This window comes from Odocoileus virginianus, chromosome 3 (assembly GCF_023699985.2).
Source record: "Odocoileus virginianus isolate 20LAN1187 ecotype Illinois chromosome 3, Ovbor_1.2, whole genome shotgun sequence".
NCBI classification, from domain to species: Eukaryota; Metazoa; Chordata; class Mammalia; order Artiodactyla; family Cervidae; genus Odocoileus; species Odocoileus virginianus.
The window spans coordinates 3,939,179-3,960,550 of record NC_069676.1 but is presented as its reverse complement, the minus strand read 5'-3'; the positions used below and the strand labels follow the sequence as shown (position 1 = coordinate 3,960,550).

At 57.4% G+C, this 21,372-nt stretch overlaps 1 protein-coding gene across 1 annotated transcript in view; it reads left to right on the top strand.

Moving 5' to 3' along the window:
* The window catches only part of CRTC1 (CREB regulated transcription coactivator 1), a 79,686-nt gene that overhangs the window by 27,196 nt on the left and 31,118 nt on the right, over nt 1-21,372 (top strand).

The following is a 21,372-nucleotide window of genomic DNA, read 5'->3' as shown; positions in this document are numbered from 1 at the left end:
GAGTTGGCTAAGGGGCAAGTGTGCCGTGCTCTTCCCGCCCTGCTCAGCGCTGTAGTAAGTTCCCTGGTTGAGTTTGGCATGGGTTGGTGTTCCTTCCTGCTGCCTCTTCCAGTTTGCTGCTGTTTGGAGCTCTACCTGCATTCTCAAACTCGCAGCTTGAGGCCTGTGCAGCTGAGCTGGGCGGGAGGGGTGACCCCAAGGGCCAAGCCCCCTGCTGCCTGAGGGTGAGGAGATCCTGGGGCTCCACTGTGTGCATAGCACCCACTCCCACCTCCTGGGAGCAGGGCCCGGGGCTGAGGGCCAGTGCTGGAGGTGGTGCTGGCCCCTGGCTCCCACAGAGCTGGGGGCAGGGGCAGTGCCCACGTGCTGGGAGAGGCTGCTGCCCAAGCTCAGTGTCAGAGGCCCTGCCTGCTCGGGCGGGCAGTTTGACGTGACTCTGGTGCCCCCCTGCACAGAGGCCTGGGGCTGCAGGGTTGACTTGGGGCCCCCAGCAGGAGGCTTCTGCACTTGTGGGGCCAGAGGTGGGGGGTGCTTGGAGCTGGGGGTGGACAGAGCAGGGGAGGGGAGGGGAGGCGGGGAGTGGCAGGCCCCGCGTGCTGCTGCTGCAGGTGTGGGAGCCAGATGGGGCGTGTCTCAGGTGCAGTCCCGGGGGGAGGGGCGTGAGTGTGTGCACAGGTCCGTGTGCGGAGTTGGTGAGCACACACGTGCATGGATGGGTGGGCACACACGAGTGGTGTGGGTGGGTGTGCGTGCACGTGTGTGCATTCAGTGCTGGGTGTTTGTGGCTGCATTTCTGAGAGCCTGTGCGCACAGATGTGCGCAGCTGCCTCTGCACACACATGTGAGCGAGGCACATGCCTGTCTCACCTGGATGTCTGTGCGGCCCCTCTGGGACGGGGGCGGGCACTGGGCTGGAAGTTGTGAATGTGGGGGGCTTGAGGGAGTCCTGACAAGTGTGAGACGGGGGCTGAAAAGACGCTGCTGGATTTGGGACTTGGGGTCCAAGTGGGCTTCAGTCAGGGGCCAAGGGGAGGGCTCCTCCCTCTTCCCGGCCTCTGAGTGGCGGCCCTGGAGCCCAGCTCCGGTCTTCCTGGGACGGTGACGAGGATCAGGGCTGCAGCCCCACGCTACGTGCAGGGGCGGGCCAGGCCTTGCCCTCGTCAGCAGCCCTCCGTGACCCCAGGGGGCTTGGAGGCCTGCAGACTCTCCTCCTGTCCTGGGCCCAGCAAAGGAGGCAGGGCCGAGTGTTGGGCCAGAAGCAGATCAGGACTCTGAGATGAGGCCAGGCTTCTGGGAGGAGGGGGCTTGGCATGTGGCCCCCCCCAGGTTGGGGCACAGCTCTTCTCAGAGGTGGGGGGTGGAGCGTGCACAGGAGGAGGGGCTGGAAAGACGGAGGTTCCGAGGGGAGACGCATGTGGCCATCTCGGGAAGCAGAAAGAAGACCCTGGTGCTGGGGCAGGGAGAAGATGGCACGGCAGGGCCAGCCCTGTGGCGGGTTCAGGTTCCATTTTCATCGATTGATTGATTATTGGTGAATTTTGCATAGCATAAAATTAGCCATCTTCAAGTGAACAGTTGAATGGCTTTTAGTGTACTTACAGTGTTGTGCAACCACCACCATCTATACCGGAAGGACTCCCATCACCCCAGGAAGAAGCCCCAGCCCCGTGAGCAGTCACCCCCACCCCCTGCCCCTGCCCCTGCCCCAGCCCCAGGCAGCCACTGATCTGCTTTCTGTCTCTGTGGGTTTGCCTGTCCTGGACGTTTCATATAAATGGAATCAGACACCATGTGGGCCTTGAAGTCTAGCTGCTTTTCACTCAGCGTGATGTTCTCGAAGTCCACCCGCCGCATTGTAGCATGTCAGTGCCTTCATTCCTTTTACGGCTGAGTGATAGCCCAGGTGTGGATGGCTCCTGTTCTGTTTATCCGTCTTCTCATCCGTGGACCTGGGAGTCGCTTCCACCTTTTTGGCCGTCGTGAACACGTGTGCAAGTGTCTGTGTGGGTGTCGGTCTTCGTTTGACTGGGGCGTGTACTGGGGAGTAGAACAGCTGCATCCCGTGCTAACTCTTTTTTAGCTTGTCCAGGAACCGCCGAGCCGGGGTTGGCTTTGATTTCTAAATAGGATAGCAACCTACTGGTGTGTTTAAAACAGGAGCGTGACACAGTTTGAACTTAATTAAAGAAGGAAAGAAAGGCGCTCTTGATGGCAGTGGTGCAGAGAGGGCTCCAGGCAAGGGGTTGGGGAGGAGGGTGTGGGGCGTCCTGGTGTGGGGGGACGCGGGCGGGGGCCGGGGAGGGGGTGCGCAGGGGCCCTGCTGGGGACGCAGCCGGGGCTTGCTCGTGGAAGCGACAGGGGGAGGGCGAGAAGCTGTGGAGACTCTGGGACGCTCCCTGTCCACCCCCGCCTCCTCGGCCTGCACTCAGGCATCTGCAGCCCGTCACGGCCGCCTCTCTGGCCTGACCATCTCATGACCTCCCCACCGTATCTGCCTGCCCAGCTGCTTGTCCCCACAAGCTCAAGGGGGACCCTTGTCACCTTTCTGGGCCTTTGTCTTTGCGGTCTTCTCCCTGCAGGGCATGGCCCCTGGACACCACATCTGCCAGGCCGAGAGTGTGGCATGAGGGCAATGGGGCAACCCCGGGGCTGACCCTGCCCGTTTTCCTGGGTGGAGCGGGTGCCACCCAGGGCCTGCTGGGGGCTGGAGGTCTTAGGGGCTCAGGCAGGGCTGTGAAAGCACTCGAGGGGCACGGGGTGGGCCTGCAAAGGTCCAGGATCTTGCCTCCCAGACCACACAGCGGCATGCAGTGTTGTTATGTAACTCCAGAGTTGTGCTATGTCTAAAAAAATGGAGCATAAAAGCTATTTTGGGCCCGTGGTAATGAGGGCATCTCGCTTTTGTCTTATCTTCCCATGGCCCCTGCCATCCTGGGCGGGGAGGCAACATTGAAGGAGCTGCTTGGCAGAGGCGGTTTCAACCCATTTCAAAAGTCATTGTTTGACATCAACCCGAAGCAGCTGCTTGCGGCTTGCCCCGCAGCGCCTGGGATCTGGGTGCTGACCCCCAAGGTGTGCAGAAGGCCACGCTCTCCCTGCAGCGGGGGCGCCACTGCCCTGAAGCGGCTCGGGCACCTGTCGTAAACTCAGTCTGAGGTTTTCATGAGACCAGGCAAAGGGAGGCGCGGGACCCATCGTGGCCCGACCGGGTTTAAAGTCAGGCTCCCCTCCCCACCTGCGCTGAGGGGCTGCTTGCTGAGAGGCCGCCCCGGTCTCCAGGGGCCGGCATCCCAGCTGGGGGTTTGTGTCCTCCAGCTGGTGATGAGATTTAAGGTTAAACTGCAGGACTTTTTTGGTGGTCTAGTGGCTAAGACTTCACACTCCCAGTGTAGGAGACCCGGTTCAATCCCTGGTCAGGGAACTGGATCCTCCAGGCCACAGCTAAAGATCCTGTGTGCTGCCACTAAGAGCCAGTGCAGCCAGGGAAATGATAAACATTTTAAAAGATTCAATTGCAAAGGCTCCATATTTTGGGCAACAGAGACACGTGCTCACAGGTTCCGGATGCAGTGTGTTCAGGGTCACGGTGAAGAAACTCTGGGTTTCAGAGTCGCCCATCTCTCTCCGTGTACAGCGCACACGAGTGGAACCTCAGGCCGGTCTTGGTGCTCTTCTGCTCGCCTTGGGGTTTTGTAACAGCACCACCAGCTGTGCGAGTTCACCGCAGAAATGTACCCTCTCACGGTTCTGGAGGCCAGAAGTCCCATGCAAGCTGTGGGCAGGGCTGCGCTCCTTGCGGAGGTTCTGAACTGGGCGATCATTTCTTGCCTGGTCCAGCTTCTGGTGCCTTCAGCGTCCTGTGTTGTGGCTGCATCAGCCCAGCCTCTCTCTCTGTCTCCACACGGCCTTCCCCCTTCTGTGTCTCTGTCACTTCTCATCCCGCAAAGTCATCAGTTGTTTGAGACTTTTCCTGGCGGTCCAGTGGTTGAGACTCGCGTTTCCACTGCAGGGGATTTTGGGTTCAATCCCAGGTTGCAGAACTAAGATCCTACATGCCACACAGTGTGGCTAAAAAAATAAAAAAATAAAGGATTCTGGGACTTCCCTGGTGGTTGGATCCTCGATTGGGGAGCTAAGATCCTATATGCCAAAAAAAAAGATGACATCTGTCATTGGATTAGGGCTTGTCCTACTCAAGTATGACCTCGCTTTAACTAAGGACATCTGCGGTGACCCTGTCTCCAGATAAGGTCACTTTCCCAGCTTCCTGACATTAGGATGCAGACATGCATTTGAAAGTGTTAGTCCACAGTCATATCCAACTCTATTGGACATGACCCCATGGACTCTAGCCCGCCAGGCTTCACTGTCCATGGGATTATCCAGGCAAGAATACTAGAGTGGGTGGCCATGCCCTCCTCCAGGGGATCTTCCCGACCCAGTGAACCCGAGTCTCCTGCTATTGCAGACGGGTTCTTTACAATCTGAGCCACCAAGGGAGCCTGTATATTTGGGGGTGGGGGACACAATTCAGTCCATAGCAGACCCTCCACCAAGTAGGTCCACCAACTCCCTGAGAGGTACACCAACATGTCCCGTCCTTACACTCAAGTGCTTGGGGGCGTCTGGGTCCCAGTGAGGCTGAGGGTGCCCCAGGGGTGAGTGGGGTGTTCTGTCTTTGGGCACTGAGCTGGGGGTCTCTGTGCGTGTGCTGTGGACCCCTGGTGTCCCCGCACGAGGTGCTTCCCTGCGAGAACCATCCTGACCCCTCCATCCTGCCAGGTAGGCACGCACAGCCCCATGCCGTGGATGAGCAGACTGAGGCTGAGAGGTTATGCCTTTGCCTGTGGTCTCTTGGCTGGAGTGTGGCAGTCCACAGGTTTGGGGGATAAGGGGATTGGCACAGACACAGGCTGTCGGCCTCATAACAACCCTCGTGGAGTAAGCCGAATGGTGTCCGAACACGTATGTCCAAGTCCTAATCCCTGGAACATGTGACTGTGACCTTCGGAAAAAGGATCCTTGGAGGTATGACTGGGTCAGAGATCTTGAGATCATCTGGAGTTGGAGGGGCCCTGAATCCAGTGACTGGTGTCTTTTTAAGAAGGCCGTGTGAGGGCAGAGGCAGAGATGGGTGTGATGGATCCGTAAGCCAGGGAACACCAAGGATTGCCAGCAGCCATCAGTTTTTAAACTGAGGTGAAGTTCACAAAACATAAAATTCACGGGTTTTTTTTGCGGCACTGTGCAGCCTGTAAGATCTTAGTTCCCCAACCAGAAATGGAACTTGTGCCCCTTGCAGGGGAAGCTCTGAGTCTCAACCACTAGACTGCCAGAGAAGCCCCCAAATTCACCATTTTTAAGTGAACAAAATAGCATTTAATAAATGCACAGTGTCGGATGGCTGTCATATCTGTTTAGTTCTAGAACATTTTTATCATCTCAAAGGGAAACCCGGCCCCCATTAGCAGTCGCTTGTTACTCCCTACACCCCTCTTGCAGGTCCTGGTAACTTCTAATCTGTTTTCTGTCTCTGCGGATTTACTGACCCTGCACATTGCCTGTAAGTGGAGTCTTGTACTCTGCGGCCTTCTGCATCTGTCCGCTTTCACTCAGCCTGTTTGGAAGGCTCATCCTTGTCACATCCCGTGTCAGTGCTTCATGCCTTTTTATGACTGAGTGCTATTCCGTGGGACGGCTGAAGCACGTCTGTTCTTAGCCCTTCATGGGTTTGGTTGTGTCCACCTTCTGGCAGTTGTGAGCAGTCCATGCGTGACTAGTAAGCGTGTTTGCATCTGCCCTTAAGTCTCCCTGCTTCTGTCTCCGTCCTCCCCAGTGCTCCTGCCCCTTGGAGCTCCGCTCAGGACGTATCCGTGGGCGAGGAGTGGAGGAGAAAGCCCCGGGAAGGGTGGGTGCGCAAGTGGCTGAGGTCTCCAGGTGCAGAGCTGGGTCTGGCCCTGGCTTGCCTGACCTCTTGGGACATGTGGCAGCGCCCTCCTGATGTTTCAAGTGTCAGGAGCTCCTGGCTGTGTCGGGTTCAGGGCAGTGCTCCCAGCAGTGGGCTTGGCACCTGCCGGATGGAGGAGCTGATGGGGACCTCTGGAAGGCCAGGGCGCGTGCTCATCTGCTGGGTGTCTCTTGCCTCAGGGCCCTTTGTTGGTGGCGGGGTGCAGGAGTCGGGTGGGTGTCCTAGAGAACCATGTGCCCTGGATGAGCAGGGGGTGGGGTGCCTGATGGAGGTAGATCGTTTCCTCCTGGTCTCTGTCACCCCGGAGCCCCCCCAGAAGGCAGGTCGTGAGTCAGGGCATCCAGGGTGATGGGTCCAGTGTGGCCCCAAGGGAAGCCCTGCAGGCACGTGGGCACCCTGGCCGCATCATCAGGGCCCCCTTGTCGCTTGGCAGAGTGAGAGCCCGAGGTGACAGAGCAGTGACAGCTGTTAGATTGAGGTGGGCACATGTGGCATGCTGATCTCTGGGCTGGCTGGAGCTCAGGTTCATTTTCAAGTTGCAAGAGAGAGGTAATTGGCCACCCACCGTCTGTGCATGGGGGAGGGGCTCAAGGCCTGCCCCCCCACCCCCCAGCCTTGCCTGGGAGCAGGAGATGCCTGCACCTATCCTGACTTGGGCCATCCATGGGTCCGAGTGTCGCGGGGCTGCTGAAGCAGGGGGCTTAAGCCAGCAGTTTATTCCCTCACAGCCCTGGAGGCCAGAAGTCTGAAATCAAGGTGGCAGCAGGCCCCTGGCTCCCTCTGAAGGTCTGGGGGAGGAGTTTCTCGCTCCTTCCAGCTCCTGGCGGCCCCACCGTGCCTCGTGTGTGACTGCCTCTCCCCGACCTCCCTGCTCCCCCGAGGCCTGCTCCGGGTGTGTCTCCTCTTCGCTCGCTGCGTTTATTTGGCTGTGCCGGGTCTTGGTTGCAACAGGTGGGACCTTTAGTTGCGGCCAGTGATATCTTGGTTGTGGCACGTGGGCTCTAGTTCCCGGACCAGGGATCAAGCCCAGGCCCCCCTGCACTGGGAGCTTGGAGTCCCAGCCACAGGACCACGAGGGAAGCCCCATCCTCTTCTGTCTCTTGTAAGAACACTGGCCATTGGATTTAGGGCCCAACTGGATAACGCAGGAAGACTTCTCCATCCCCAGGTACTTAATTCCGTCTGTAAAGACCCTCTTCCCAAATAAGGTCAGAGTCTCAGGTTTCTGGGGTGAGGATGTGCACTGAAGCTTCTTAGGGGCACAGGGGACCCACTGCCTGTGCCCGAGCTGACCTGCCTCAGGGCTGAGATGGGGGTGGGAAGATGCCACTTAGGTCTTGCTGTCACCATCTGTCTCCGCTGCCCTTGTCACTTAGGGGCTTCTGACCCTATTGCCCACCCAGCATCCACTCACGTCACCCCATCACACTTGCTCCTCCCCCAGCCTTCTGAGGAGCCTGCCTGGAGCTGGAGGTGCCCCTCTGCACCCTCCAAGGACACCGGGCAGACATCTGTGAGCTGCCGTTCGTATGTGAGATCGCACTCTCACCACTCCTCAGCCCCCTTGGCCTGGGTAGGGGGAAACCTCCTCTTTGACCTCTGACCTCTGCAGAGCCTCCCCTCCCCAGAGTCCGTCCAGCTGGGGTATCCCTCATGGCCTCCAGGGAGGCCCCGCCCCCAGAACCCGTCACGGTCGGGTTCATCAATCCCATTGGCCTGTTTTCAGGCTCACATTGATCTCGGGATTGTTGAGGATGAACCAGGTGTGTTGGTCCCCCTTTGAGCCCAGGTGGCCTCTGTGCCCAGATTATGTGGTTTGTCGTGGCCTTTCCTTTGACCTGGACTTCCTCCTACACTCCATGGGGATTGTTAATTTTTAAAAATAATTAATTAATTCATTTTAATTAATGCATTTTGATTGCCTGGATCTTAGTTACAGTATGCGGGATCTTCAATCTTCATTGGGACATGCGAACTCTTAGTTACGGCTTGTGAGATCTAGTTCCCTGACCAGGTATGGAACCCAGGCCCCCCACATTGGGAACATGGATTCTTAACCACTGCACCAGCAGGGAAGTCCCCCATGGGCACGTCTGGCACTGCCAACCACCCTGCAGCCTGCACATTCCAGCTCCTGTTCCCACCTGGGAATGTCCCTGGGGAAGGCGGTGGCCCAGCCTTCTTCTGGGTCAGCCCACGCCTGCATGGACCAGCCACAGAGGTGGTCCAGACATGGTGATAGAAGGAGGACTCCCCAGCATCCATACCCCCAGCCCCAGGGCGCACGTGTCCCCTGCTCTCAGAGGTGAGACCCTGCCTCAATCCTGTCACCACCACCCCCCGCCACCCCCCTCCCCCCGGCTCGGGCTCTTACTGATTATGACAACACAGGACCAATACCCTCGTGCGTAAATCTGCCTCCTGGGTGATCTCCCCCAGGAGACTCCCCAGAAGCGGGATTGCAGGTGCGGGCAGCAGCACTGTCCAGGCTCCCAGCAGAGCTGCCAGCCACTTGCCTCTCATGGTCTGGGCATCTCCTCCTCGGCTGACACATGCTGGGCGGGTCTGCATGCCGACCTGGCCTCACCCTCAGCCCGAAGGTGACGCAGAGGAAATGAAGGCGGGAGCAGCGCCCGGGGGGCCGCGGGCTGCAGGGTGGTTGGGGCTGGCGCTTTGAGGTGCTGTCGCTGTGGGACCGTTCAGAGTGTAGGGCTCACGGGGATCCAGGGCTGGTTGACCTCGGGGTCAGAGAGTGGCCCCACCCCCTCAGGTTCATCTTTAATCTTTAGTTTTTTAAAAATAAATATATTTATTGTCACTTTGAAAAACATTCATTTATTTATTTGACTGCACTGATTTTTAGTTGCGGCGTGTGGAATCTAGTTCCCTGACCAGGGCTTGAACCCCGGCCCCCTGCACTGGGAGCGTGGAGTCAGCCACTGCACCACCAGGGAGGTGCCCCCAAGTTCATGTCTAAGCAGAAACTGTGAGTGGTACCTTATTTGGAAACAGGACCTCTGCCGCTCTCGTCCCGTCCAGAGGGAAAATGTTAAAATGAGCAGTGCTGCCCATTCTGTTACCCTGTGGCAGTGCTTCTCAGCCACTCTGCCTGAACTCCCGGGTCTTTATTAATTATTAGCCAATTAGTTCTTTCTCTGGGCTTCCTCGATGGCTCAGTGGTAAAGAACCCACCTGCCGGTGCAAGAGACGTGAGTTCAGTCCCTGGTTGCGGAAGATCCCCTGGAGGAGGAAATGGCAACCCACGCCAGTATTCTTACCTGGGAAGTCCCATGGACAGAGGAGCCTAGCAGGCCACAGTCGATGGGGTTGCAAAGAGCCAGACACGACTTGGTCTGGCTAAACAACCAAAACAACAAAGAATCTCATCAAGTCGGCGTGAGGTCATCCTGGAACAGGGTGGGCCCTGAATCCAGTGACTGGGTCCTTACAAGAAGACAGAACAGCCCCACAGGGAGAAGGTCCTGTGAAGACAGAGGCAGAGATCAGGGTGGCGCGTCTCCAAGCCCGGGGCCACGAGTGACTGCTGAAAGCCACCTGAAGCCAGGAGAGGGGCCTGGGACAGATTCTCCCCCATGAAGGGTCCTCCTGCTCACGCCTTGAATTCAGACTTCTGCCTTCCAGAACGCTGACGGAATACGTTCCTGTTTTTTAAGCCACCCCGTCTGTGGTCATTTGTTAGGTCTGCCCCAGGACACTTGTATCGTGTCTCAGAGTGGGGGGGTGGGCACAGCGGGCCCTGGGGTCAGGCTTCCTGCCCCCATAGAAGCACCCCCTCCCACTGGGCCCTGCCCCCCAGTGCGGCTGCCAGGGCCCCCTCTTTCTTGTCCTTCTGTTGTTAGTTACCAGGCAAGGACCTTTAGTAACCTTGTTCCAAACTTCATTCCCAGGCTTCTTCAGCTTAATTAGTTGCATGGAATGAATTGTGGATAAGCAAAACCAGAAGAGAACTGCAATGTCTAAGGGGTTTGGACTTTAAAATATCAGAGATCTAGATCTTATCAGCTCCAGAAATTGAGTCATGTTAGTTAGACCACAGTCAGAGTAGAAATGGGCAGCTCTTCAAGCCTGATCTGCTTTCGAAATTCTCTCTATTCTCCTGGTCTCACTCTTGGATGCTCCTCTGGCCTCCAGTCTCCCTCCCCACCCGGCCCCGAGGCCTCTCCCAGACCCTCCTGCTGGGCCAGGGCCGAGTAGCCCCCACGGAGGCGGGAGAGCGTCCTGAGGTCACAGGTGCAAGCGGTGCACTTGGCCGTCTGGAAGGGCCTCAGCCCAGTGTGTGCCGGGCTCGGCCGCCTGCCCTGGGGGCTGCTCAACCACGCACTGGGACCGTGGTGCCCAGAGGGATGGGCCTGGGGCCAGTGCTCACGTGCAGGGCCTCCTGGGCCTGTGGGGCAGTCGGCCTCCTCTCCCTCGGACTCCAGGCTGTGGAAGCAGGGAGAAACGTCGCCAGTTGTCCTGCTGGCACACTGGGCCTTGTCTCCGGGCTGCGTTTGGGCCTGTAAACCATGGCTTCCCTGCGTCCCACCCGGGGCCCCTCCCACCTCTCCAGGACCTGTCGGGGCGTGTGTAGGGCAGGGGTGGGTGAGCAAACACGGGGCCCTCCCGCCTGCTGCACACAGACCCCCTGTGGACCTGACAGTGACAGCCTGTGGGTGCGGGGCTGGCAGCCACCACGCTGCCCAGGCCCCCAGGCCCCTGGGGGCGGTGCCCACACGAAGGCCCGAGGCAGTGTGCAGTCCCGACTGAGCTCTGTGCCCACTCAGAGCCCACATCCCTGCGGTCCCGTTCAGTGCAGCCTCTCGGACACTGGGGTGGGGTTGGCATAGAGCTGGGGGAGGACGCCTCGAGGGCCTCCCAGGAGGGGCGTGTTTTAGGGAGAGCCCCCTCTGCTGCTCCCAGTGTGCCGAGGCCTCCCCCTCCAGCCTGGCAGGTCCCCTGCGGCGGGACCTGCCCCGGGCCTCCACCTGGGCACTCCCTGCCTCCTTGTGCCCTGCCCTCCTCACCACTCTGCAGTGACGGCCCAGCACAGCCGGCCTGGCCTCCTCTTCCCTCTCTGCCTGGGCTCCCACTTCTGCCCCTCATTTTCCCTCTCTCTGGACGCTTACTAGATCAGTCTGCGCCATGGAATATTGACTTGAAGGTTTCCATCATCCGGCCTTCCCCGATCATCCATTCTCAAGGTCCCTGCCTCTCCCAAGCTCAGCTCTGAGAGGCCCTGCCTCCTCTCTGGGCCCCCAGAGTTAGTTTCCTGAGGCTGCTGTAGCAAAAAACCTTAAACCGGGAGGCTTGAAACAACTGAACTCTCTCCTGGGCGTGTATCCAGAAAAGAGGAGAACTCTGATTTGAAAAGATACGCACTCCCCAGTGTTCACAGCAGCGCTGTTCACTTCAGCTGAGACGTGGAAGCGACCCACGTGCCCAGTAACAGGTGACTGGGTTAAGAAGATGTGGTGCAAAGATACAGTGGAGCATTACTCAGCCAGAGAAAAGAATTAAATAATGCCGTTTGCAGCAACATGGAGGAGCCTAGAGATTATTATACTAAATGAAATAAACCAGAGATCACATGACATCTCTTACATACGGAATCTAAAAAAAGTGGCACAAATGAATTTATAAAGTAGAAACAGACTCACAGACATAGAAAACAAACTTTTGGTTATCAAAGGAGCAGGGAGGGAGGGATAAATTAGGGGTTTGGGGTTAACAGAGACACTATATAAAATAAGCAACAAGGACCTACTATTGAAATATAGCACAGGGAACTGTATTCAGTGTCTTGTAATAACCTACAGTGGAAAAGAATCTGAGAATGGATGTGTGTGTGTGTGTTTATGTATTTGTATAACTGAATCACTTTGCTATATACCTGAAACTAACACAACATTGTAAATCAGCTGCATTTCCATAGAAGTTGTCTGCTTTGGGGAAAACATGCATTTAACAGTGATGTAAGAATTCAGTAATAGTGGGACTTCCCTGGCAGTCCAGGGGTTAACTCCTCATGCTCTCAGTGCAGGGGGCACGGGTTTGATCCCTGGTCAGGAAAAATCCCACAGGCCACGTAGTGCGGTTTTAAAAAAAAAATCACAAGAATTAAATACTACCAAGCAGAAGTTCCCCAGAGGCTCCTCAGTAAAGAACCTGCCTGCAGTGCAGGAGCCACGGGAGACTAGGGTTCGATCCCTGGGTCGGGAAGATCCCCTGGAGGAGGGCAGGGCAACCCACTCCGGTATTCTTGCCTGGAGAATCCCACGGACGGAGGAGCCTGGAGGGTTACAGTCCACGGGATTGGAAAGAGTCCGTCACGACCGAAGCGACTGAGCGTGCACAGCATGCATGAAACAGAGATTCAAAACAAAAACAGGAAAAAACAAAAACCAGAAGTCTGTTTCGTCATGGTTCTGGAGACAGGAAGTCCATAGATCAAGATGTGGGCAGGGTTGGATCCTCCTCAGAGCTCCGAGGGGAAATCCATCCCAGGCCTGCCTCTCAGCTCTGGGGGCTGCTGGTAACCCTTTGAGGCTCCTTGTCTGCAGCTGCTTCCCCTGATCTCTGCCTCCACCTTCACCTGGCCTCCTTCCTGTCTTCCATGTTCTCTTCCTGTAAGGACACCAGTCACTGGATGTAGGGATCTCCCCAAATCCAAGATGACATCATCTCAAGAGCCTTGACTGATCATAGCCACAAAAACTGTTCTCGGACAAGGTCCTATCCTGAAGTTCCAGCTGGGCCTTCAGCCTGAGTTGAGGGGCTGAGCGGATTCAGCCCAGGCTGGTCCTGCTCCTTAGTGCTGCCTCACACGTGCTCCTGGTGAACAGGCACATGACGTTACATTTAGGCAGCTGATTCCGGAAATGCCAGCTATGGTTTCCCACCCATCATGTCTCTCTTGCCAGCAGCCCTGGGCACAGCACGCGTCTCTGTTCACCTCTGCCTCACTGACTTCCGGCCTGTCCAAGCCCAGGCCCAGAGAAGACCCTTCTTCGCAGGCCACCCCGTCCTGTGGCCTGGGGGCTGGGAGCATCCCGTGCTCCCTGGCTTTGCCTGAGCCTGACCAGCTGAGGGTGATCCCAGAGGACGCAGGGCGTGGGGCGAGTCTGGGCTTCCCAGTCCCAGATACAGCTGTCGATGGTCCCTTCCTGGGGACGGGAGCTGGTCCCTTGGGCGCTCACGGAGGCTGGGCACACAGGGCCCCAGCTGTCAGGCTGGCTGCCCACCAGACAGACACAGGCCAGCTGCTTGCCCGTGAGAGGGGGCTGTAGGCCTGGTTGCGGCCCCCACATTGCTGTGTGGAAGCCCTAGCATCCATAGTCACCAGAGGTGGAGGATGGGGCTTTGAGAGGTGCTTGAGGTGACACGAGGTCATAAGGGGGCATCCTGAGTCCGTCGGACGGGTGTCCTCTTAAGAGGGGGAGGGAGGGAGACTTGCCCCTGCGCACACCCCGAGGAAGGGCCGCGTGAGGACACTGGGCCACGGCAGCCTCCTGCAGACGGCGCTCACCGGAGGCCGTGCCGGCAGCCTCGTCTCAGACTCCAGCCTCCACAACTGTGAGAAATACAAGCTGCCCATTCTGTGGGATTTGGTTATGGTGGCCTCAGCTAGTACAGAAGGTTATTTCGATCCTTATTTTTTTTTTTGGCCTCACCACATGGCACGTGGGATCTTACTTTCCCAATGAGGAATCAAACCCGCACCCTCTGTGTTGAAAGTGCGGAGTCTTAACCACTGGACTGCCAGGGAAGTCCCCAGAGGGTTATTTCAGAAGGAAGGGGTCAGGAAAAGCTTTTTGAGGATGTCGTATTTGGGCTGAAACCCAAAGAATGAGAAGGAGCTCCGTGGAAGGTTCCAGAAAAGGGCAAGCTGGGTGCAAGGGCCCAGAGGCAGGAGGCATGGGAGGGCCTTTTGGGCCACCAGGAAGTTGCAGTTTGCCAGGGAAAGTCTGGATTGTACCCAAGGCCTCGTCCCCTTTTCAGGTGGCCTCCGCAAGAGCCTGTCATCGCCCAGGGCCTCAGTTTCCCCACTTGTCAAGTGGAGGGGAGCCCTCTGCCTCTGAGGGCTGCTTCAGGATCCCACCCAGAGTGGGCGCCTGGCTGGCGGGCCGGGGGAGAGGCCCCCAGGCGCCAGCTGCGCTGCACTCAGACCTCTAGGGACCCTTCCTCCTCCCCAGCCCGAACGTCTGGGCTCAACAGCCGCCACCGCCGAAGGAAACAAAACGTGCTCACAGCGGACCCTCTGATTCAGCCGGGGTTGGGGATTTGGCAGCGGCAGCCGAGTCTGATTAAAGGCATTCCGAGGCACACTCGGTGTTTGTGTATCTGGTTCTGTATTTACACTTTGGGAACGAGCGAGGAGGCAGCTGGGGAGTGTCTCCACCGGCCAGGGGCCGGGGGCTGGAGTGACTCAGCCTGGAATCCGAGCTCGGCCACATGCCTGTGACGCTTTCATTCATTCCCTGATTCATTCATTATTCCTTCCTGTGCTCAGCAGACTGTGGTGAGAAGCTCCAGTGTACCAGGCACACTTCGTGGGGGGGTCAGCCTGGCCTCGCCTCACTGTGGAGCCCTCCCTTGGTGTGGGGGCCCATGCTGGGGTGGGGCTGGGGTAGCAACAAAGTTAACAACAGTGAGTTCTTACTATTTTTGGCTGCATGGTGTGGCTTGTGGGATCTTAGTTCCCCAACTAGGGATTTTTAAAAATATATATTTATTTATTTGGCTGCATTTGTTCTTAGATCCTTGACCAGGGATCGAACCTGAGCCCCCTGCATTGGGAGCAGGGAGTCTTAGCCGTTGAACCGCCCAAGGAAGTCCCCCTAACTGGTGATTGAAATGGGGGCCTCGGCAGAGAAAGTGCGGAGTCCGAACAACCGGACTGTCAGGTCATTCCCAATGACAGTGAATTAAAAATGAACTAAAAACTGAAATAGAAGAGCTCAATCTGTAAAATTCCTAGAAGGAAGCGCTAAAAGCACAAGCAAAGAATTGGACCCTGTCAGCATTGAAAACTTGTGTGCATCAAAAGACTGTCAAGAAAATGAAAAGACAGAGAAAGAAAATACTTGCAAACGATATAGCTGTGCACGTGTGCTAGGTCGCCTCAGTTGTGTTCAACTCTTTGCGACCCTGTGGACTGTAGCCCACCAGGCTCTGGTAAGAGGTGAGGATTCGGAATGTAAAGCTGCAGAATAGCGCTGGGAGCTCAGCTTGGTGCTCTGATGACCTGGAGGGGTGGGGTGGTGGGGCTGGGAGGGAGGCTTCAGGGGATGTGGGTATACATACAGCTGGTTAACCAGGGGCTTTCTTGGTGGCTGAGACAGTAAAGTCTGCCTGCAAAGCAAGAGACCCAGGTTCGATCCCTGGGTCAGGAGAAGAGAAACGGCAACCCAGTCCAGTGTTCTTGCCTGGGGAATCCCATGCAGAGGAGCCTGGCAGGCTACAGTCCCATGGGGTCACAAAGAGTTGGACACGACTGAGCGACTAACACTTATAGCTGATTCACATTGTTGTACAGCAGAAATCAACACAATATTGTAAAGCAATTATACTCCAATTAAAAAAGAAAAGACCCAGAATATATACTCAACAAGGGAAAAAACATGCAACTCAGTTTTTAAAAAGGCAAAGCACTTGGCATTTCCCTAAAGATATACCAATGGCCAGTAAGCACATGATAAGATGCTCAACATCACTGGTCATCAGGGAAAGGAAAATCAGAACCAGAATAAGGTACCACCTCCCACCCGTCAGGATGGCTACTGTCAAAACAGCAGAAATTAACCAGCGCTGGTGAGGACGTGGGGGAATTAGAACTCTTGTACACTACACTGCTGGTAGGAATGTAAGATGGTGTGGTAGCTGTGGAAGACAGTCTGGTGGTCCCTCAATGAGATAAACATGGAATTACCATATGATCCAGCAGTTCTCCTTGTAGGTATGTTCCTGAGGGGTCTGAAAGCAGGGACTCAAGTAGGTACTTGTACGTGCACATCCACAGCACCACTAGTCACAGTCACCAGGAGGTGGGACGGCACACGTCCATCAGCAGGTGAGTGGATAAAACACCGCGTGGTCCAGCCGTGCAGTGGAGTGTTAATTCAGACACAAACGGGTGCAGCGCTGACACATGCTGCAACGCAGATGAACTCTAAAAACATGCCAGAGAAAGAAGCCAGACACAGACAAATAGTGTGTGATCCCTTCTGTGTGTGTTAGTCACTCAGTCGTGTCTGACTCTGCAGTCCATATTTCCTTCTCCAGGGGATCTTCCCCACCCGGGGATCAAACCCGCATCTCTGGTGTCTCTTGGGTTGGCAGGCTGGTTTTTTACCACTAGCGCTAGCTAGGAAGCCCAATCCCCTTTGTGGGAAATGTCAAGAATAGGCAAATGCAGACAGACAGAAAGCGAGCTGGTGGTTATGGGGCTGTGAGGGGGCTGAGGAGCGACTGTTAATGGGCACTGGGTCTCTTTTGGGGTGATGAGAACGCTCTTGGCCTAGCTAAAGCTGATGGTCGTACAGTACTGTGAATGTACTAGACGTCACTGATGTGTGCACTTTAAAATGGTTCATTTTCTGTTGCATGACTTTGATAAAAAAGAAAGGAAAAAGTTTAAAAAGAGGAAAAAGCGGTCCCAGGCCTTCCTGATTGGGCGCCTGTGCTGGCGCAGCAGTCTGCCCGAGCCCCAGGTGCTCGTTCCCGGAGCGGGCAGCACAGGTGTGCAGAGAGACATGTCGTCCCGCGGCTGTGGCGCATGCAGCCTGAGAGGGCCCGCCTCCCCTCCTCAGACTCGGGTCTGGTGCTGGAGCAGCTGAGACTGGGCAGCCTCCTGGGGCTGGTTCCTTGGAAGGAACCTGCAGGGACACTGCCAGACAAAACTGGGGCACAGCCACCCATGGGGAACGCTGGCTCCGGAAGACGCAGCAGCAGCTCCACGAGATTCAGAGTCAGATCCTTTCAGGGGGCTCTCGGGGACTCCCTCCAAAGGCCCCTCCGGCTGCTGGAACACTCGGAGAACCTGAGAAAACCCCCGGGTCCCTCCCTTCCTGGGGACAGCCTCCAGAAGTGGCCCCTTCAAGGGCCCCTCTGACGTCAGGACCTCCTGAGGACTCCACCTTGGGGAGCCCAGTGGGCGGGGCTTCAGGCCAGGGTGTGTGAGAATCCCCTGGGGTCCTGCTCAGCACTCAGGTCCCCAAGGGTGGTGCCCTCTCGATGGATTTGCTCTCCACCTCCCTCTCATGAGTGGCTCTTGGCCCGTGCGCCTGGGAAGCGCTCTGTTCATCCTTGGGCCTCAGTTTCCCCAGAGACAGGGTGCTCTGCCCCACGAGAGCGCAGGAGGCCCACGGTCCCCACCTGGGGTTCCAAGCACAGCAAGCCGTCGTTCCTGCCCCCGCAGCTGCTTCTGGCGTCTGGTCTCTCGGTCCCCGCGGGGGGGCCATGCCATGCCGTTGTGCCAGGGCCCTCGCGGGGCTGACAGTCTAGTGGGAAGAGATAGGCCTCGAGTGGTTCTGGAGAGTGAGGCGTGGAGGTGACGCCACAGGGGAGAGGTGCACCGTGTTGGGCCGGCCCAGCGGGAAGAGCCTCTCGGAGGAGGGAGTGCCAGTGCAAAGGCCCTGAGGCGGCCCCCTCGGCGGGTGGAGCGCGGTGACTCGTGGGGAGCAAGGGGCCAGATAGTGCAGGCCTTCTTGGCGAGAGGGGGAAGCAGGTTTGCTCAGCGCTCGAGGCTCCTCCCGGAAGGACGGAGCTCAGCCTTCAGCGTAGCCACTCCCCTTAATCTCATTAGGAGGCTGGCCAGTTGCCATGGTGGTTGTGATGGGCCCGACCAGGGCTGGCTCCTTCCAGACAGCGAGGCCTGGGAGGAGCTGACAGATGGGAATTCGCTGCATCCTGTGGGGGTCTCGGAGGATTGGGACTGCCCTGGGGAGGTGACTGCGTCTGCCATGCCTTCTCAGGATCACTGGCCCCAATCGTGCCCTGGCCTTGTGGCCCCCACTCCTCCTAGCCCCTCAGATGCTGCCAGGATGCGAGCGGGGCGTGCCCAGTAGGGATGTGGACACAGAAATGGGATACACGCCTCGCAGGGCAACTCTGTCCCCATGGGGTCCCGCCAGCAAGGGGGTTGGGGGAAGCTGGAGAAGTCACCATTTCCCCACCGTTCTGTAGGGGGAGTGGGGGTGGGTGTGGGGGCTTGGTCCTGACTTAGGCTGTGTCAGGGGCCAGTGGGGGGCTTTCCTGCCTAAAACAAGGGCCCCAGGGCTAAGGCGGGACTTGAGGTGGCCTTTTAAAAAATCTGCTTCCTTACTTGGCCGTGTTGGGCGTCTGTTGCAGCGCGCAGGACATCTGGCAGCGCGTGGGGCCTCCAGCTGTTGCGGCGTGTGGGCTCGGTTTCTCTGAAGCACGTGGGATCTGAGTTCCCCCAACCAGGGATCGAACCCTCAGCCCCACACTGCGTGCGTGTGTGCATGCTAAGTCACTTCAGTTGTGTCCGACTCTTTGTGACCCCATGGACTGTAGCCCGCCAGGCTCCTCTGTCCATGGGATTCTCCAGGCAAGAACACTGGCGTGGGTTGCCATGCCCTCCTCCAGGGGGTCTTCCTGACCCTGCGATCGAACCTGCGTCTCTTACGTCTCTTGCATTGGCAGGCAGATTCTTTTTCACTAGCGCCACCAGGGAAGTCCCCCTGAGGAAGCTCGTGCCGCGTCGCCACCTTGATAGAGCCAACATGGTTGGGTTGATGCTCTGACTCGAGGCTTCCAGACGAGATGGTGTGCTCTGATCTGTGATGTGACGTGGCCTCTGTGACACTCTGTGGTCCCAGCCGCCCGCTGGTCCACAAGGTTATCCAGGAGTCAGGTTCCAGGAGTGGACTCCCTGCCCTACTCGGCCGCTTCTAAGCTGGGTGGCCCTAGGCCATTTCTTTGCCTGCTCATCCTCAGTTTTCCCATCTGGAAAGTGGCGTATGCTGGGAACCCCCTCAAAGGTCCTGTCTTAGATTGAGTTGTGTCCCCTCAAAAGATAAGTCCACCTGCTCACCCTGTAGCCTGGGAACGTGGCCTTACTTGGCAAGAGCACTTTTGCAGATGTAATTAAGGGTCCCAAGATGAGACGATTCTGAAATAGGATGGGCTCCGAATCTAATGATAGCTATTACTCTGAGAGAAAGGAGAGAGGGTGTGGGACCCAGCCACAGAGGGGAAGGCTGTGTGGAGACGGAGGCAGAGATCAGAGCAAGGCAGGCATGAGCCACGGATGAGCTGAGAGAGGCCGGGGTGGATCCTCCATCTGCGGCTCTGGAAGGAATCAGCCCTGCCCACACCTTGATCTTGGACTTCACCTCTGGATTTGTGAGGGAGTGAATTCCTGTTGTTTTAAGCCACCCACTTGATGGTAATTTGTTACGGTCAGCCCAGGATGCTTAAGACAGGGCATGTGTGATGCCTAAGTGTGCTGATACAGAGAAGCGCTCCGTGCCCCATGGTGGGGGTGGGGGCTCCAGGGTGCTGTCTGCAGCACGTGGGGCGGGGAGGCGCTGAGCAGAGGGTGGCTGAGGTCAGCACTGTGCTTCTGGCTGGCTGTTGTGGCCCCATTGGCCCCGCTCTGACCCTAGGGTGTGGGCCCGTGCGGTTGGCTGGTTGGTTCACACCTGAGAGCAGGAAGGTTTGAGAGGCATGCACCGGACTGTTCTGGAAAGATCTGGGGCTGCAGAATGCTGGTGGGAGGCAAGGCCAGATGTGTGACAGCCCTGCCTGGGGCCCCGGTGTGGCCACATGCAGGGTTGGCCCCAGACACATTGTGACTGGCAGACCGTGAATCTCGGGTGCCCGCCTCCGGGTGGGGGCAGGATGGGGACGGTAGACAGGGTCTCAGGTCAGGCGTGCGTTTGTTTTGTTTTAATGTTGAATTTATTTATTTGGCTGCACTGGGTCTTAGTGGCGGCACACAAGGTCTTTTATTATTTATTTATTCTTGGTTCCACTGGGTCTTCGTTGCTGTGAGCGGCCTTTCTCTGGCTGCAGTGGATGGGGGCTGCTCTTTGTTGCGGTGCACAGGCTGCTCACTGCAGTGACATCACTAGTTGCCGCACACAGGTTCAGGAGCTGCGCGTGGCCTTCGTTGCTCCACGACATGTGGGACCTTCCCGGACCGGGGATGGAACCCGTGTCCCCTGCACTGATGGGCAGATTCCCAACCACTGAACCAGACAGGGATCAAACCCATGTCCCCTGCACTGGCAGGCGGGTTCTTATCCACTGGACACCAGGGAAGCCCACGGGGATCTTTAGTTGCAGCATGTGGGATCTAGTTCCCTGGGCTGGGACCGCACCCACCCCCTTGCCTTGGATGCAAAGAGTCTCAGCCACGGCAACAGTGGGGAGTCAAGGGCCAGGCACTGTGGATCGCGCAAATGTGGTTAGACGAACCAGGAGGCATGTGGGAAGAGTCTGGGTCAGTGGAGCCCTTACTGTTGTGATTTTCTTCCTTTTAACTCAGTGGAGGAAGAGGGTGGCTTTAGAGGAAGCTGGGTGGGCAATTCGGGAACTCCCTCTACCATCTTCGCAGTTTTTCTGTGAACCTAAAACTTTCATAACAAAAACGGAGGTTAAGAGCAACAACAGTGGGAATTCCCTGGCAGCCCAGTGGTTAGAACTCGGTGCTTCAAATGCCGGGGTTAGAGAGGCCATCCCTCGTTGGGGAACTAAGATCCCACATGCCTCACAACACCAGCAGTAACAGCAAAGCCAGAGGCCAATGTGAAGGTGACTTGGGGGGCCTGCTCCCTGAGTGGGGTGTCAGGGAGGCCCCTCCAGGGTGGATGCGGAGGGGGAGCGGTCTCAGGCAGCCCCCTGGGGTAGGGGGAGCACAAACTTGGGGTGCTTTGGGGTCGGATGTCTGGAGGGAGTGAGGAGTGGGGTGCGCGGAGGGCAGGGAGGCCCCTGTGAAGGCCTACTCCGCCTCTGGAGTGGGCTCTGCTCTCACAGTGGGGGAGCCTGGTCTTGGACCCCAGGCTGTCTGACCCTCGGGCCAGAAGCCAGGGGGCACCTGAGAGGCACAGCTCCTCCGTGCCAGCAGGTCTTGTCCAGGCGTCACCACCCTGCCATGCTGCCTTCCGCCAAAACCCACGAGAACGGGGCGAGGGGAAGGGCAGGCCCAAGCCTCCTCAGGGCATCAGGGGTTGTGTCAGTGTCCTGAAAGGTTCTTGCATGGCCGGCCTCCAAGTGGAGCTGTCGCCTGGGTCGTGGAAGTCTGCTCCCGAGCGTGGGAACCGTGGTGTTCATTCATCCATTCGGTTATTCACTCATGAGCTCTTGTGCTCCTTTGCTCCACCAGCAGGTGCTGCTGAGTGTTAGACCCTGGCTTGGATGCTGGGTTTATGGTGAGGTTG